Here is a 19234-nt window from a genome sequence, read left to right as displayed (position 1 = left end):
CGCCGAACCCTTTGGTTCGCCTTAGGGTGAGGTGGGGCTGTCACATCACATCCTCTCCCCCTTAAGAGAATTTCGTCCACGAAATTCATACCTTGATTTGGAAATAGATTTGGATATTTTTCTCGAATTTCTTCTTCTACCTCGCAAGTTGTTTCCTCTAGTCCGTGGTTTTTCCATAGAACTTTCACCAAAGGGATTCGCTTATTTCTCAGTTCTTTCTAGAAACTTTATCGGTTTCTCCTCATAGGTCAGTGCCTCATCGATCTCAATATTTTCCGATTGCAGGACATGAGATGGATCTGGATGATATTTCTTGAGCATCGATACGTGGAAAACATTATGGATCCGAGATAAACTTAGTGGCAATTCCAGCTTATAAGCCACATTCCCTTCACGTTGAAGAATCTTGTATGGTCCTACAAATCTCAGTTGTAATTTCTTTCCCTTCCTGCCATCAAACTTGCTTTGAGAGGAGTGATCTTAAGAAAAACTTGGTCTCCAACCGCAAATTCTAAATCCTTTCTTAGATTATCTGCATAGCTCTTCTGACGACGTGCTGTTTGAATCCTCTGACGTATCACCTTCATTTTTTCCCGTGCCTCCTCAATCTAAGGCACTGCAGTTGGGTCTAAAATCTTTCGTTCACTTATTTCATCCCAACAAATTAGAGATCTACACTTTCGACCATAAAGTGCTTCATACTTACTGGAATGGGTGAATGGGTGAATGGAAACTATTATTATAAGCAAACTCCACTAATGTCAGATACTTACTCCAACTCTCTCCAAAATCCAAAATACAGGTTCTCAACATGTTCTCAAGAGTTTGAATTGTCCTCTCAAACTGTCCATCGGTCTGAGGATGGTAAGTAGTGCTAAAATTCAATTTAGTCCCTAGCATTTCCTGCATCTTCTGCCAAAATCGCGAAACAAACCGTGGGTCTCGGTCGGACACAATACTTACTGGAATACCATATAGCCTTATAATTTCATCCAAATACAGCTTTGCTAACTTTTCCAATGAGTACTTCATACTAATCGGCAGAAAATGAGCCGATTTGGTCAATCTATCCACTATTACCCAAATGGCGTCGTGACCTCTTGTGTCCTAGGTAATCTAGATACAAAATTTATGGTGATATTTTGCCACTTTCACTTGGGTATCTCTAAAGGTTGCAATAGGCCAGATGGTTTCTGATGTTCAGCTCTAACCTGCTGGCAAATCAAGCAGGTTTGGACAAACTGAGCAATTTCCTTTTTCATGTTCTCCTACCAGTACAAACTTTTCAAGTCCTGGTACATTTTATTCCCTCCAGGATGTACCGTGTACTTAGATCGATATGTTTCTTCCAAAATTTTCTTCTTAAGTCCTTTGTCCTTTGGTACCACGATACGATTCTGAAATTTTAGTACACCATTCACTCCTAAATTAAAATCCAACTTTTCTCCTTTATTCACTTTCTCCAACCACTTTTGCACTTCAAAGTCCTTCTCCTGAGCTTCCTTGATATGTACCAACAAAGTGGATTTCACGGCAATGTTCCCCAGAATCACTTTTCTCGGTTCGAATCGGGGATTCCAACAACTAACCTCTTCCAACAAGTGTGACTCCTTAATCATCAATCCTGCCACCTGCACTTGACGACTTAAAGCATCTGCCACCACATTAGCTTTCCCAGGGTGATAATTGATCGTACAATCATAGTCTTCCAAAAATTCCACCTATCTACGTTGTCTAAAGATCAACTCTTTTTGGGAAAACAAATACTTAAGACTTTTGTGGTCGGTGAAAATCTCAAACGTCACCCCATAAAGATAATGCCTCCACTTTTTTAATGCAAATACTACAGCTGCTAACTCCAAGTCATGAGTTGAGTAATTCCTCTCGTGAGGTTTTAACTTCCTAGAGACATACGCTATCACTCTATCATTTTGCATCAATACACATCCCAAGCTTTCTTTGGAAGCATCTATATATACTACAAAGCTATCCTTTCCGTTAGGCAAAACTAATACAGGTGCTCTCGTCAATTGTCTCTTTAACTCCTGAAAACTTTCTTCACATTTCGGGCTCCATATAAATTTTTCACTTTTCTTAGTCAATTCGGTCATGGGTCCAACAATCCTAGAAAAATCCTTGATAAATCTCTGATAATACCCTGCTAACCTTATAAAACTTCGAACTTCAGTAAGGTTTTCCAGTTCCTTCCACTTAGAAACCGCATCAACTTTGACTGGGTCCACCTTAATTCCGTCCTTGGAAATTATGTGACCTAAGAATGTCATTTCTTTCAACCAAAACTCACATTTGCTAAACTTAGCATACAATTCATGTTCCCTTCACGTTTGTAAAACAACTCTCAAATGTTTCTCATGATCCTCCAAAGTCTTAGAGTACACCAGTATATCATCGATGAAAACCACCACAAACTGATCTAGATAAGGCTTAAAAATTCTATGCATTAAATCCATAAAAGTCGCAGGTGTATTAGTCAATCCAAACGGCATTACTGCTGTGACGACCCCACTTCTCCCAAGGGCGAACCCAAGGGTATCGGCGGGCCGCCAGCCTGGCTCGCGCCAGGACTCAAAACTTAAAGCTTAAAGCAATAAAAGCTAGGTAAACAAAAACTAGATAAACCACAAGTGTACTATTCACAATAGCCAACTCTGAAAGAGTTCTATTTACATCCCCAAAAGCAGCTAGTCAAACCAGTATATTACATTATGATAACAACCAGTAGAAAGTAGACCCTAAGGAGGGTCCTTATACAAACCACCAAAGTAAAAACAAATATCTTAATTGTCCAACTATTACAAACAAACCTAACTATACTAGTGAATGTGCCAAGGAGTTCCCCCCGTCGTCCCCTGCTAAGGAAAACAAAGGAAACGGGGTAAGCTATATGCTTAGTAAGTAAGCAGGGGTAAAACGGTAAATTTCACATTCAACTAAACATATAAAATCCAAATATTTCACATCAATACAGGAATGTAACATCACAATGGTAGGATATGGGTTGGCTCCAAAGCCAAGTCGTTTGCCATACGTGACCTCCTGTCGACACTCCGTCGACCATAAATAAGGTCCGTAGAACTCCACTTGTACTCCCACCTAACACCTTTTCACCCTCACTGGCCAGTCACCTCACAAACTTGCTCGAGCGAACGAAATTGGGCTTGGTTCACAAGCTCGGGTCACAAACTTGGTTCACATACTCGGTGAACCGGATTCACAACCTTGGTGATCTCAGACTAGGTTGGACTGACTTCGATCAAACCCCGGCCGGCTCGAATAGTCCATCCAGGTCTTGAGATCGGGCCCACAACTTCAACATTTTTCACGAACTCACGAAAGTCACCCCGAGCTCCAAGCTCAAGGGGTTCAAAACCAAAATAATTCATTTAGACATGTCATGTATAAATATGCACGTAAATTAGGGTTTAGGTCGAGTGCGATGAAGTACACCCTCGCTTAGGTACCCTTTCATTCACCTTAAACACATAAACAAGTTATATACAAAATGGCACGAATACTTACTCAAAACACAAAAGTAGTACAACAGCAGAAACCACTTCGTGCGTGTTAGCTAGTAGTAGGCCCCACCAGCTCCGCCTAACTCACCACGGTCTGAAATAGAAGATTACATCACATTATATCACAAACGGCCACTAACATGCCCAAAACAAGTAAAACGGCAAAATTGGCACATGCAAGTGCGGAAACGGCAAAATGGACACATGCGCGCGGGCGGAACGGCAAACGGAAACGGCCAAATCTGCCATCTCAAACCGTTTTGATCAAAAGTTAGGCTAGGAATATCGGATCAAGGTGGGTGAGACACCATTTCGAAGCTACAAGGAAGGGCTACAACTTTTAGTTAAACATCTCAACCCAGATCTCAATAGGTATTTGTCAAAAATGCGCAAAATAGTTCCAGCCATTTCATTTTGGTTTACCAAACAGGCCCTGTTTGAAAGACCGTAACTCACGGCTCAGAAATTGGAATCATGAAATTCCAGAGACGTTAGAAAGCTCATCCATAAGGTTATAACTTTCGTGTTTGGACTAAAAGGTGAATCAATACAGAGCATGGAGGAAAATGGGTCTAAACATTCCTGTCAGAACTGTCCAAATTCGAAGGCAGTACTTACAACCGATCTTGTTTTGGTCATAACTGGAGCTACGGGACTCGGATTTGGATGAAATTTATACCGTTTCGAAGCTAAGACCAAGATATACATTTATTATGAAGGGATCAACACCCATTTCGCACGTTATCAGGATGGACAAAACATGGTCAGAGGCAAAACCCAGAAACGTAGCAAAATCCTGGGTTTAGAACAGAAGTGAAGGTTTTGGCCATTACTCAGGATCTACTGATTGGATTGGGCTGAAATTTTGTAGGCACAACAAGGACTTAATGGGCTACAACTTTCATGTTTTGGGAAAACCCTGAATCCATACGTAACATCAAGAAAAATGGAGCCGAATTTCAGATGCTGAACTGCCCTGGTTACCCGTTTTGCCGGTTTCAAATGTCGCAAACGCTTGGTTCATTTCTATGGTTCTTATGCATGCTTTCCAACCAAATTCATACCTACTAAGCACCCATATACTAACTTCTAAATGACCTACAAATGGTCCGAAGTTTTCCCTCTAAGCCACTACAAAATTGCCAAAACTAACCATGATCCTTAAACTAACTTTATTTGCATTACCAAACTTAATCTAACAACTTACTAACCAAACCCTAACTAACTAAACATTAGCCAAGCTGAACTAACTTAAGGAAACCTAGGGTTTTATAATCCAAATCAGTTTTTACCGTTCACTCACCAAACCAATGAAGCCAATCATCAAACACAACCACTACAAGTTTAATAACACAAGATTAGAGCTATCCAACATGTTTAGCATGAAACCCTAATTAGGGTTCATATGGCCGAACCTCAAGGCCTCATTTTTCACTAAATTAATCCATAAAATCAAGTGATAAACATAAGAGACACCATAATCAATCACAACTAACAACCATTATCATAATTTCCACTATCCCAAGCATCATAAACCACACTTAGTTTTGCATAGGAACTTTCTTACCTCAAGATGAAGGGTATATGATGACTAATGAACTCAACCCAACTCCAAGATGGATTCTTTATGCCTCAAGATGAAGATCTATAACAGAAATTTGGTTAAACTTTGCAAACTTCCCTTGGTTTTTCCCCTCAAGGTGGCCGGCCCTCTCTCTCTCTTTATTCTTTCTTATTTTGTTTTGTTTTGGTCATATAATGGCTTAGTTGTGACTCATGAATTAATATGTGGTGCAAACCCACTTAGGAGAGATATTTTTTTGTGGCAACCAATCACACTAAAATGCATTATTTACTTCTTTAGCCCTTGCACCTCAACTTAGCTTTTGTTCCACTCTTGCCCTCAACATTTGGAACTCTTTCAATTAACTCCATAGGTTATAACTTAATCTAGTCCAAAACATGTAATCACACTTAATTGCTTCACTAATCACCTTCCTATCTTAATTACCTATACTTAATCATACTTAATCCTACATAAAAGCAATTAAAGAACAACCTTTTTGTCAAGAGTGAAATTAGGGTTTTAAACCCAACTTAAACTTCTAATACGTCATAACACTAAAGGTTTTTGCTAGCTTTTAGGGTTTTCTAACTTTTAAACTCACTTAACCGATATAAATCAGATCAAATCCTATACTTACCTATTCTAAAACACACACTAACATAACTAACTTTAATCACCACTCGAACTTATAATTAATACAAAAACTAGGGTTTCAATCCTAACCCCAACTTAGGGTTTTCGAAGTAGTCCCAAAACCAAATGTTACCGCACAAATAATGAATATAACCTAATATCAACCTTAAGAAACGACTGGGACCTCACAACCTCCCCCACTTAGAACAATTTCGTCCTCGAAATTGATACCTTTGTTCGTGAACCATAAATGCGGGGTTTACAAAAGTACGTGTCCTCAGGGTCTATTAAACACTTGCGGTGCGCCGATAAAAAAAAGACGTACCTTCGATACCCGTCGAAGGGTCAAACACCTCTTGTTGACCCATTGCATAGACTCTAGCTGGTCCTTTGGGTCGATTTTCCCCTACACTCGACGGCTTAGCTGTGGTCCCTTCAGTCGGTGGTCTAGGTCTCTCTTTTTGCATCTTAGGGCATTGGGCAATCAGGTGTTCTGCACTACCACATTTATAGCATTTTCGGATGGAACTGTTCTTCCAACCGTTTTCATCGGTGTGATTGGCCCCGCAGAAACCACAGATTGGCTTACTGCCTGCACTTGACCCTCCACACTGGGTACCTCCCTGGGATTCTTGTCCTACCTGACCTCTCCAAAAATTACCCTGGTTTAGGGTTCCTGCGGGTCGGGGACTATCTGTTCCTCGACCCCTCTTAAAAGGTGGCTCATTTCTTGAGTTTTGTCCAGTCACAACGTCGGAGCTAGGTTGCTTTCTTTTTCGGTCATGGAAAGCTTTTACTTGTCCCCTAGCCGTCTCAATTCTTTGTGCATTTTCTAGTGCCTGACTAAATGTGTCCAGTTGTGCGGCCGCTAGTGCTTTCGGGATTTCCACATTTAAACCTTGAATGAAGCGGCGGATTCGTTTTCGCTCCGTTAGCACCAACTCCGGAGCAAAACGGGAGAGCTTTGTAAACTGGGTCTCGTACTTCGCTACACTAGATGTCCCTTGACGCAGGCGGATAAAATCATCTTCCCGTTTCTCTGGTACGATGGGAGGTAAATATTTTTCATTAAATTCTCGCGTAAAATTAACCCATGTCCAGGGGGTCTGTTCCCACTCCCACTTAGCTCTAATCACATTCCACCAGGCTCGGGCGGCCTCTTCAAACTGAAAAATGGCAAAAGATATCTGCCGCTCCTCCGAGTACCTAAGTGCGGCAAATATATCTGACATACGGTCCAGCCAACCCTCCGCTAAATCAGAGTCGGCCCCACCTATAAACTTTGGGGTGCAAATTTTTGTAACCGTTCTAAAGCACGGTCCTCTCCTTCGTGATTGCCTGGATTATTTTCAGGGTTTCCTGTAGTATTCCCATGGCCCTGACCCTGTTGGTCAACCATACGTTCTAACAGGTCAGCCATTCGCTGGATGGCTGTAGCTACTTGATCTGGCTCATGTTCATGTTCCCTTTCAGGGCTTCGTCCTCGCCTGCTACCTCTACCTCGAGTACCGGAGGCCATTTAGGTGCAAAAGTCTATAAATCCAAACATAACGTGTGCTTAGTATTCAAACTAGAAACAAAATAAAGAACACAACGCAAATGCACAAAAGACACGCGAAGAATAAGTGCAAAAGATTATACTCAAATATATACATATATTCACAGAGTCACACCAAAAAAATATACAAGTTATCCGACGTCCGGTCGGTACAAAACCACTTATTTACATGAGCACTCCGGCTCCAAAAAGGTAGTCAGTCAACTCGATAACAAAAGAAACTAGCCATGCCAAAAGTAATCCGCCAGATAGTCAAAAGAAAGTATAAGGCGACCCTAAACGCCTCCCCTAGGAGCCCAATCCCCAACAGAACCCAAGGTGTCAATCTCGTCCATCAGCGCTGGACCGATAGCTCGTGGCGGTGCCTCGACGGCCACATCAAATAGAACCTCACAATCCATCATAATACTCCGGGCCCTCTCCCTAAGCTGCCCCTTCAAGGCGAAGAGGTGCTGGTGTGTGTCATGGAGCTGACGGCGTAAAGCGTCCGTCCTCTCCACCTCATCTCGGAGACTCCGCTCCAAGTCCCTAACGCGCCTAACCTGCCAGTAGTCTCTCTCTCGTGCCCCCTCTAGCTGTCTAGTCAAATGATCGCAAACCCTCCTCAGGCGGCATCGCTCGGCGTCCACTGCCAAGACGACCTCATCAGGGTAGCCGTACGTATAGTAACACTCGCAGGGTCGGTACAACACCTGACCAAAAGGGGAATACAAATTGTAGGGCTCTCCAAGCCTCTTCCGATTTCGGATCATCCGCTTACGCAACACCCGGTCCTCCGGGCCCCTCGCACTCAGAGGTCTCGGTTCCGGTCCCATGCCGCTGGGTCCCGTACCACTAGAACTGCCCGGATGCATACCTACAAACATTAATTCGTTAGCTCACCAGCATTTCAGCTTAAATATATCATTCATCTTAAAAGAATCAAATATGCCTAGTGCCTATCACGTATGTCCCACAATTGCCCAAGTCCTCTAACCTAGGCGCTCTGATACCACCTGTGACGACCCCATTTCTCCCAAGGGCGAACCCAATGGTATCGGCGGGCCGCCTGCCTGGCTCGCGCCAGGACTCAAAACTTAAAGCTTAAAGCAATAAAAGCTAGGTAAACAAAAACTAGATAAACCACAAGCGTACTATTCAGAATAGCCAACTCCGAAAGAGTTCTATTTACATCCCCAAAAGCAGCTAGTCAAACCACTATATTACATTATGATAACAACCTGTAGAAAGTAGACCCTAAGGAGGGTCCTTATACAAACCACCAAAGAAAAAACAAACATCTTAATTGTCCAACTATTACAAGCAAACCTAACTATACTAGTGAATGTGCCAAGGAGTTCCCCGCGTCGTCCCCTGCTAAGGAAAACAAAGGAAACGGGGTAAGCTATATGCTTAGTAAGTAAACAGGGATAAAACGGTAAATTTCACATTCAACTAAACATAGAAAATCCAAATATTTCACATCAATACAGGAATGTAACATCACAATGGTAGGATACGGGTTGGCTCCAAAGCCAAGTCGTTTGCCATGCGTGACCTTCTGTCGACACTCCGTCGACCATAAATAAGGTCCGTAGAACTCCACTTGTACTCCCACCTAACACCTTATCACCCTCACTGGCCAGTCACCTCACAAACTTGCTCGAGCAAACGAAATTGAGCTTGGTTCACAAGCTCGGGTCACAAACTTGGTTCACATACTCGGTGAACCGGATTCACAAACTTGGTGACCTCAGACTAGGTTGGACTGACTTCGACCAAGCCCCGGCCGGCTCGAATAGTCCATCCAGGTCTTGAGATCAGGCCCACAACTTCAACATTTTTCACGAACTCACGAAAGTCACCCCGAGCTCCAAGCTCAAGGGGTTCAAACCCAAAATAATTCATTTAGACATGTCATGTATAAATATGCACGTAAATTAGGGTTTAGGTCGAGTGCGATGAAGTACACCCTCGCCTAGGTACCCTTTCATTCACCTTAAACACATAAGCAAGTTATATACAAAATGGCCCGAATACTTACTCAAAACACAAAAGTAGTACAAGAGCATAAACCACTTCGTGCGTGTTAGCTAGTAGTAGGCCCCACCAGCTCCGCCTGGCTCACCACGGTCTGAAATAGAAGATTACATCACATTATATCACAAACGGCAACTAACATGCCCAAAACAAGCAAAACGGCAAAATTGGCACAAGCAAGTGCAGAAACGGCAAAATGTAAAGACGCGCGCGCGCAGAACGGCAAACGGAAACGGCCAAATCTGCCATCTCAAACCGTTTTGATCAAAAGTTAGGCTAGGAATATCGGATCAAGGTGGGTGAGACACTGTTTCGTAGCTACGAGGAAGGGCTACAACTTTTAGTTAAACATCTCAACCCAGATCTCAATAGGTATTGGTAAAAAATGCACAAAATAGTTCCAGCCATTTCATTTTGGTTTACCAAACAGGCCCTATTTGAACGACCGTAACTCACGGCTCAGGAATTGGAATCAAGAAATTACAGAGGCGTTAGAAAGATCATCCATAAGGGTATAACTTTCGTGTTTGGAATAAAAGGTGAATCAATACAGAGCATGGAGGAAAACGGGTCTAAACATTCCTGTCAGAACTGTCCAAATTCGAAGGCAGTTCTGACAATCGATCTTGTTTTGGTCATAACTGGAGGTACAAGACTCGGATTTGGATGAACTTTATACTGTTTCGAAGCTAAGACCAAGATCTACATTTCTTATGAATGGATCAACACCCATTTCGCACGTTATCAAGACGGACAAAACATGGTCAGAGGCAAAACCCAGAAACGTAGCAAAATCCTGGGTTTAGAACAGAAGTGAAGGTTTTGGCCATTACTCAGGATCTACTGATCGGATTGGGCTGAAATTTTGTAGGCACAACAAGGACTTAATGGGCTACAACTTTCATGTTTTGGGAAAACCCTGAATCCATACGTAACATCAAGAAAAATGGAGCCGAATTTCAGATGCTGAACTGCCCTGGTTTCCCGTTTTGCCGGTTTCAAATGTCGCAAACGCTTGGTTAATTTCTATGGTTCTTATGCATGGTTTCCAACCAAATTCATACCAACTAAGCACACATATACTAACTTCTAAATGACCTACAAATGGTCCAAAGTTTTCCCTCTAAGCCACTACAAAATTGCCAAAACTAACCATGATCCTTAAACTAACTTTATTTGCATTACCAAACTTAATCTAACAACTTACTAACCAAACCCTAACTAACTAAACATTAGCCAAGCTGAACTAACTTAAGGAAACCTAGGTTTTCATAATCCAAATCAGTTTTTACCGTTCACTCACCAAACCAATGAAGCCAATCATCAAACACAACTACTACAAGTTTAATAACACAAGATTAGAGCTAACCAACATGTTTAGCATGAAACCCTAATTAGGGTTCATATGGCCGAACCTCAAGGCCTCATTTTTCACTAAATTAATCCATAAAATCAAGTGATAAACATAAGAGACATCATAATCAATCACAACTAACAACCATTAGCATAATTTCCACTATCCCAAGCATCATAAACCACACTTAGTTTTGCATAGGAACTTTCTTACCTCAAGATGAAGGGTATATGATGACTAATGAACTCAACCCAACTCCAAGATGGATTCTTTATGCCTCAAGATGAAGATCTATAACAGAAATTTGGTTAAACTTTGCAAACTTCCCTTGGTTTTTCCCCTCAAGGTGGCCGGCCCTCTCTCTCTCTTTATTCTTTCTTATTTTGTTTTGTTTTGGTCATATAATGGCTTAGTTGTGACTCATGAATTAATATGTGGTGCAAACCCACTTAGGAGAGATATTTTTTTATGGCAACCAATCACACTAAAATCCATTATTTACTGCTTTAGCCCTTGCACCTCAACTTAGCTTTTGTTCCACTCTTGCCCTCAACATTTGGAACTCTTTCAATTAACTCAATAGGTTATAACTTAATCTAGTCCAAAACATGTAAATACACTTAATTGCTTCACTAATCACCTTCCTATCTTAATCACCTATACTTAATCATACTTAATCCCACATAAAAGCAATTAAAGAACAACCTTTTTGTCAAGAGTGAAATTAGGGTTTTAAACCAACTTAAACTTCTAATACGTCATAACACTAAAGGTTTTTGCTAGCTTTTAGGGTTTTCTAACTTTTAAACTCACTTAACCGATATAAATCAGATCAAATCTTATACTTACCTATTCTAAAACACACACTAACATAACTAACTTTAATCACCACTCGAACTTATAATTAATACAAAAACTAGGGTTTCAATCCTAACCCCAACTTAGGGTTTTCGAAGTAGTCCCAAAACCAAATGTTACCGCACAAATAATGAATATAACCTAATATCAACCTTAAGAACAGACTGGGGCCTCACAACTGCGAAATCAAAGTGTCCGTACCTCGAGTTAAAGGCAGTTTTGGGTATATCTTTTTCCAAAATCCTCAACTGATAATAACCCTGCCTGATGTCCAATTTCGAGAATACTACCGCCCCTTGTAATTGGTCAAACAACTCATCAATGTGGGGCAAAGGGTTCTTATTCTCAATGGTTACATCGTTCAAATCTCGGTAGTATATTAACAGTCTTAAACTCCCATCTTTCTTTTTAACGAACAATACCGGGACTCCCCACGGTGAATCACTCTCCTTTATAAAATCTAGCTCTAGCAAATCTTGCAATTGCAATTTCAACTCTTTCAATTTAGGTGGAGTCATTCTGTATGGCTTCTTAGAGATAGGTGCCACTCCCGGAGTCACATCAATCTTAAAAATTATTTCCCTTTTTTGAGGTAAAAACTCTAATTCTTTTGGGAAAACATCTGGATACTCCTTTACTATGGGCATATCTTCCAATCTCACCTTATCACTAGGAGTATTTATAAGAAAGGCCAACTATCTTTGAGCTCCCTTACTCAACATTTTTCTAACTCGAATTCCTGAGATAAGAGCAGATGAGGCTAATCTACCCCTTACATCCAATTTTAAGGTTGCCTCTCCTGGAATGCACAAATCTACTATCTTTATCTTACAATTCAACTGTGCATTGTAGCGAGCTAACCAGCCCATTCATAAGATAACATCATACCCTTTAATCGCTAAACCCATCAAATCGGCCAATAATTTTCGTTCCCCAACCCAGATATCACAATCCTTATACACCAAGTTAGCGATTAAAATTTGATCTCCACTAGGTGTTCTAACCTCCAAATCATAAGATAACTTAATTGGCTTCACGTCTATCCCACTTATAAAGTTAGGATTCACAAAAGAGTGGGTTGCACCAGGATCAATTAAAACCTTAGCTAAACGGTGAAAAATAGGGATCGTACCTTCTACTACCTTAGTAGAGTCGAGAACTTGTTGATGATCTAGTGCATAAACCCTAGTCGGCACTTTAGGTCGACTTCCTCCAGCACTAGTTTGCTTAGATGCCAATTTCTCTGGCCGTTGAGTACTATTTCCTACTTTTGGCGCAATCGGACAACTTGCGAGTTGGTGCTCGGCACTATAGCAGCACAGGCACTTTCCTGATTTCCTCCAACAATCATTCTCTGAGTGATTTGACTTGCTACAGTAGCCACAACTAACTTGAGGAGTTACGGCTGGACCACTAGAAGGTATTCCTCTCGCTTGACATTGTCCACTACGTCCTCCTCTTGATAAAACCCCTTTTGGAGCTCCAGCAGTCCTTACTCCTCCCGTTCCCCTCCCCATCTTGGAAAGTGGGGCACTTTTATTAACTTGTCCAGAGGTGTAACTAGGAATGTTCCTTTTCTTAGTATGAAAGTCCCTAACTTGCAACCTTGCACTTTCAACTCTCTGCGCTTTCTCTAAGGTTTCAGTGAATGTAGAGATTTGGGCTACTGCCAACCCCTTTTGAATCTCCACATTAAGCCCTTGTACAAAACGTCTAATCCTTTTTCGCTCATTAACCACCGACTCTAGAGCGTACTTAGAAAACTTAGTGAATTTCCCCTCATACTCAGCCACGCTAGAGGTTCCTTGCCTCAACTTTATGAATTCGTCCTCCCGATTTTCTTGGATCAGAGGTGGAAGAAACTTCTCATCGAACTCCCCCGTGAACATATGATTAAATGGTAGAAATTTGTTATTTTAGTAGGTCAAGTGAGATAAAGTACACACTCACCTGAAAACAGTCGACAGTTACATAGGAGCACTTATAGGGTGCACTTAACACTTAAGCACACAATAACTCTGAAGTAAACATGTAGCAAACTGTTCAAGTCACGTATACCCATAAGGAACACTCACCAATTCAAAATAGGGAATAAGTGCTCAAACAACTTTTAGGCGTCTGCTTCGAGATCCTCTTGAAGGTCCCCTTGAGCGCCTGAGCAAATAATAATTGGCTATGACACACTATTGTTTATAAACCCCTCGTTAACAAGGGAGATTGTACACTTGTACAATCTAAGAAAATATCATGAAATATAGCTTTACTTGTTCAAAATTCAAGGTTCAAAAGTGATGTTTAATAACACAAGGAAAAACTGATTTCCTTCATGAAGTCAAGTCTAAAACGGTCAATCAATATCAAAGGATAGGGAAGAGTCTCTAAAACTCATTTCCCAACAAGTTCGAAAATTACAGTTTTAAGTGTCAACTTTGAAAAATCATATCTTGCACTCAATAGGTCCAAAATTGGAAAATTTTACACCGTTGGAAACTAGTTTAAAGTACTAAAAGTTCCTATAAGACACTTTTCAAAGATTCTAAATGGAAGATATTCAAATTTCAGCTCAAAGTTGCTGACTTGAGCTTACAAAACAGTTTTGGTCGTATTTTTCGGCAAACTTTGGAAATTCAACAAAATTCACAGAAAGTGAACTAGCCTCTGCAATTTGTAACACAATTAGATTTCCAATCAAGGTTATAAACACAATAAACATAACTAAATTTGGAGTTTTGAGTGTCAAAATATAGCAACTCAAAGTTGGCCCAAAAATGAAGACTGTTGGTCAATTTTCCAGATTTGAAGAACAACTTTGGCACATCATTTGTATATCGACACAGTCTTAGAATGACACCAAAATTGGTACAATTCAACTTCCATATGAGAGCTAATCCTCTATCAAATTTCACATAAAAACTCGTACGGAAAGGTTGTTAACAAAACTACCAAATTTCAAGAAATTTCCAAGACAAATCTGTCTTCTTGTTTTCTTTCCCTTTTCAAACAGTTCGTGCCATGAAATCAACTCCAATTTGGTTTATTGGTGACACTAAGGTCCAGGAAACATCTAATATACATTTGGTAGGTGTTTGACACCAAAATTTTCGAAACAACATGTCCCAAGTCAAACTAGACCAATCGGCTAGCAAAATCAGGGTTTTCCAGCTTTGGTACAGTTCAGAAATTGGACAATATCTCACACAATACAACTCAAAATTGAGAATGGTCAGTGGCATTGGATACTAGAATCATAAGGATACATTTCATCTGAACAAATCAATTTGATATTCAGTTTGCAAATGAGAGAAAATAGAGCCACAAATTGCAGTTTCTACCTTTCTCTCAGATAGGCTAACAGAACAGGGCAGTCGACTTTGATCAATCACTACAGATGACTCACTTCGAATTAGAAGGTACATTATACACCTTTAGAAAACTACAGACATCTAGTTTTGAATGCCACTGACGCACTCAATTCCAACCTCCGGACAGAGAGATATGTTTGCTCAAAGAACATTGCCAGAGGACCACTGTTACACGAATTTCCAGATTTGTTCTTGCCAAAATTCAATTTTTATCCAACCAATTCAAGTAATTTTTGGTAGAAACTTTCTACACAACATATATACATCAGTTTCAAGGTCATTTGAGCATCAAGAATTCAAACCTAAGGCCTGGCAAAAACACGACAGATTTCGGCCAGACTTCCTATGCAATTTCCTTCGGTTTTCCTTTCACTTTTCTAACTAATATCATCTTGTTTAACACATAATTAACACAAACAATACTTATTATCATCATATCAGCCCATACAACCAAGGTAGAATTTCATAGAGCTCACATCAATCATTCCAATCCAAATAACAACGTCAATAAAGAAGCTACAAGTTTCATAGCCAAGATTAAACCCACTAAAGCCGAGATTAAAAGATTGGATGATTACCTCCTAATCCTTGAGAGAAATCAGAAATTTTTGCACCTCTAAAGTCCCAAGAAAATCGTGAGATGATGCCTATCTCCTAGCTTAAGTGAATCTCCAAATGATTTTGTGGTTATTTGCAAAGTTGGAGATGATTTAGAGGAAGAATAATGCAAGATGATGGAGAGCTTTTCTTCTTCTTTCTTTCTTGCTGTTGGCTAGCACTAAGGAGAGCTAGGAGATGGTTTCTTGGTCCCCAATTTTTGTAAAAGAAGTGTGTTAAGGAAGCTAGGTTAAAGGTGTGCAAAAGTCAACTCTCACTAGTGTCGCGCGCGCGTTTCGTATCCAATTTTTCTCGGGTTTGTTTCAATTGTGCACTAAACCTCTAATGTAATTCCTTTAACACTATAATTATTCACATCTAGTAGTCTAGTATAAATTTCTTAAATCTCCACATAGCAGTTCCGGCTCGGTTTACGCGAACTTCCAATTCGAGCGATAAAACAAAGCTTAAGGGCAATACGTGCAACTAAAATATAATTAACAACTCACATCTAATCTCTCAATTAACTTTTCTTAGTCTACTATTGATCATACTTAATTCTCCAAGACTAATGTACTCTCGGATCGAATTTACCTCGAAAAACATATATTCACTATATCTCGCTAAACGAGCCATAGAAAAATTAAATTTGCTAACGAAACGTTTTAAAATTACAACCGGGACATTTTTGCGCACAAATGGACTTGAAATGGATGAAATAAATTATTTGGGGTAAACGGGTGAATAAATAATTAAATAAGCCAGAAAAATAAAATAAAAATAAGAAAAATTTCGGGTCCTCACAACCTCCCATCCTTAAAAGAATTTCGTCCTCGAAATTCATACCTTCCATAACCTCAGATAACCCCGGGCCTTGTTGTGTGATCATTTCATATGTTATTGCCGGTGCCACTAGTCGATTTCCTCCTTCATTGACTTGTCGAGGGATAGTTCTATTTCCTTGTTGAATTGTAGTCTCTCGTGGATACCTTTTTGGGCAGTCATGAACCTTATGGTTAGTGCTCCCACATCCCATACAGCTTCACCCCTTCACCCAGCAGTTTTCTTCAGTATGATTCGTCCTTTGACAATATCCATAGGTCAAATGAGGAGTTGTGACTTGACTTGCCTGCGAAGTTTCCCTTAATTGTATCTGTCCTACTGGGGCTCCTCGTGATAGAGTTCATTTTCATTTCTTTATCATGAGTGGTGAAGGAAGTGGTAGTCTTACTCCATCCACTCATTTTCTAACTTTTGATGGCGGTCCAATTTCTCTTGGTCTACTATCGGATACATCTCTTTTCCTCGCTTGAAAGGCTCTCAGTTGGGATTTTGTGCTCTCCACCCTTTGTGCTTTCTTGAGAGCATCACTAAATGTTTCAATCTGTGCTGCGGCAAGGGCATCTTGGATCTCTAAATTTAATCCTTGGATAAATCGTCTTATTCTCTTCTGTTCCGTAGCCATCAATTCTAGAGCATATGTAGATAATTTCGTGAATTATGTTTTGTACTCAGCCACACTCGAAATTCCTTGACGAAGTTTTATAAAATCGTCTTCCCTTTTTTCTTGGACTAGTGGAGGCAGAAATTTCTTATTAAACTCTTGTACAAAGTTTATCCAAATCCTTGGAGTTTGATCTCTTTTCCACTTGTTTCTTATAACATTCCACCAAACTCGGGCTGCTCCCTCAAGTTGAAATACCGCAAAAGTGACTTATCTTTCTTCTGTGTAGTCCAAGGTATCGAATATATTCCTTATATTTTCTAACCAATTTTCAGCCACTTCTGTGTCAGGTCCTCCAAAAATCTTGGGTGGGAAGAACTTCTGAAACCGTTCTAAAACTCGATCCTCTCCTATCTCATGGTTTCCACGTTGGTTTCCTTGTCCAATCCCCTGGCCCTGTTGAGCTACCAAGAGCTCTAGTACATCCGTCATACGAGTTAAAACTAATCCCATCTGGTCATCTCCTCCCCCAGCCCTTGGCTCGGCGTTTTGATCAGTAGCAAAGCCATTATCTACCCTTTGATTTCAGGGTTGTCCAGGTTGACGTCCCTTTTGTTGTCGTCTAGTTTCCATGTTCACAGCTAATCTAAATGTACATACATAAACCCCATACTAAACCATAACTAGATTGCACACACATACCAGTAACAATTCTAAAGAAAAATGAAATCACTTGAACAAATAACATTATCACCGTACAAGTCAAACACAAACTAGAGTTCATCAAATCATAACACAAGTTACAGTCAAGTAAAGCACATACCAAGTCAAGGTCAATAAACAAAAGTAAATAGGTGATTAACAAAAGTATATGCATCTCCAAGGCACAAACTCTTAAGTCCTATTCCCATTATCCCATTACAAAAGATCAAAAATAGTGCTTCACTAGATTAATTAGAACTAGATGATTCCCGTTCCCTAACACTAGGATCCTCTGGACCACGATCTTCTCCACCTCTTTCTCTTAATTATTGTATCATCCTAGCCTAACGATTATTGGTTTCCTGTAACTATTCACGTGAAATATCGATTCGTTCTTATTCCCTGCAAATGGAGATCTCAAGTCCTTAGCATTGCCCTCAACTCTTAAGTACTCGGGTACAAGAATTCGAAATAAGATAATTCACAACTCGAGCCGGTCGGTCCCAAGAGTAAATCACCACATTTGAGATTCGTACCCAACATACACATCTAATTTTCCCCAAGTATCAAGATAAAGGGTTTATACCTATCACATTCATGATTCACAGCTTACGCTCTGGAAAAGTACTTAACCTTTTACTCATTCACATAATAAAGACCACAACACCACTTGGCCAAAACTCACCCCGTGCAGAGACCATGCGAAGTGGATCTGATACCACCTGTGACGCCCCACTTCTCCTAAGGGGGAACCCAAGGGTATCCGCGGAACGCCTGCCCAACTCTTGGCAGGACTCAATACAAGTCAAATTTAAACTTGAAGGTACACAACCAATAATAAAATTCAAATTAAGAAAAATCTCTCCCTTAAATAAACTTCCAAGTCTTGTATCACAAGTTATCAAAATTACCTCAATCTTCAAGCTTAAGTACAATCCAAAAGAATATGTACTACAGTCATCTGCCATAATACAACTTAAAATTTCCAAAAGAAAACAACTTAGTACTATTCGCGAGTACTCTCGGTCTTGAACCCTTTTACGGAAAACAAAAGCGTGGAATGAGCTAAACAGCCGAGTGAGGTTCCAAACTACATTAGCAGTTCTAATAAATCAAGTAAATTGAGCATAACGCACATACGGTTCAAGGTTGCACATTGGCACATTATGTGAGACCCCGGATAGTCCCTAATTTCGAAATTATGTGATATTACTAGCATTTTGTTCTATTTTGTACTAAATTATTAGAAAACCCTAAATTGGATTGTTTATAAAATCCCAGTTTTTGTATTAATCACAAATTTGAGTTGTAATTCATGTTTGGTAGACTAGAGTGGGTTTTGGTATAAGTAGTGGGGTGATTAGTAGAGAAATTAAGTAAGATTAGTTAGTTTGGACTAGATTAAGTTTAAGTCCTATGGAGTAAATTGAAAGAGTTCCAAATGTTTGTGGGCAAGAGTGTAAGAAAGAGAAAGTGTTGTTACAAGGGCTAGGAAGTAAAATCCCACCTCTTATGTGATTGGTTGTTTGGAAAATATCTCCTAGGGTTGATGACTAAGCTATTAGGTTGATGACTAAGCTTAAATCTAGAATATTCAAGAGAGA

The sequence above is a fragment of the Coffea arabica genome, chromosome 11e (assembly GCF_036785885.1).
Source record: "Coffea arabica cultivar ET-39 chromosome 11e, Coffea Arabica ET-39 HiFi, whole genome shotgun sequence".
In the NCBI taxonomy this organism is placed as follows: Eukaryota; Viridiplantae; Streptophyta; class Magnoliopsida; order Gentianales; family Rubiaceae; genus Coffea; species Coffea arabica.
The sequence above is the reverse complement of the archived record's forward strand: the minus strand, read 5'-3'. Positions refer to the sequence as shown.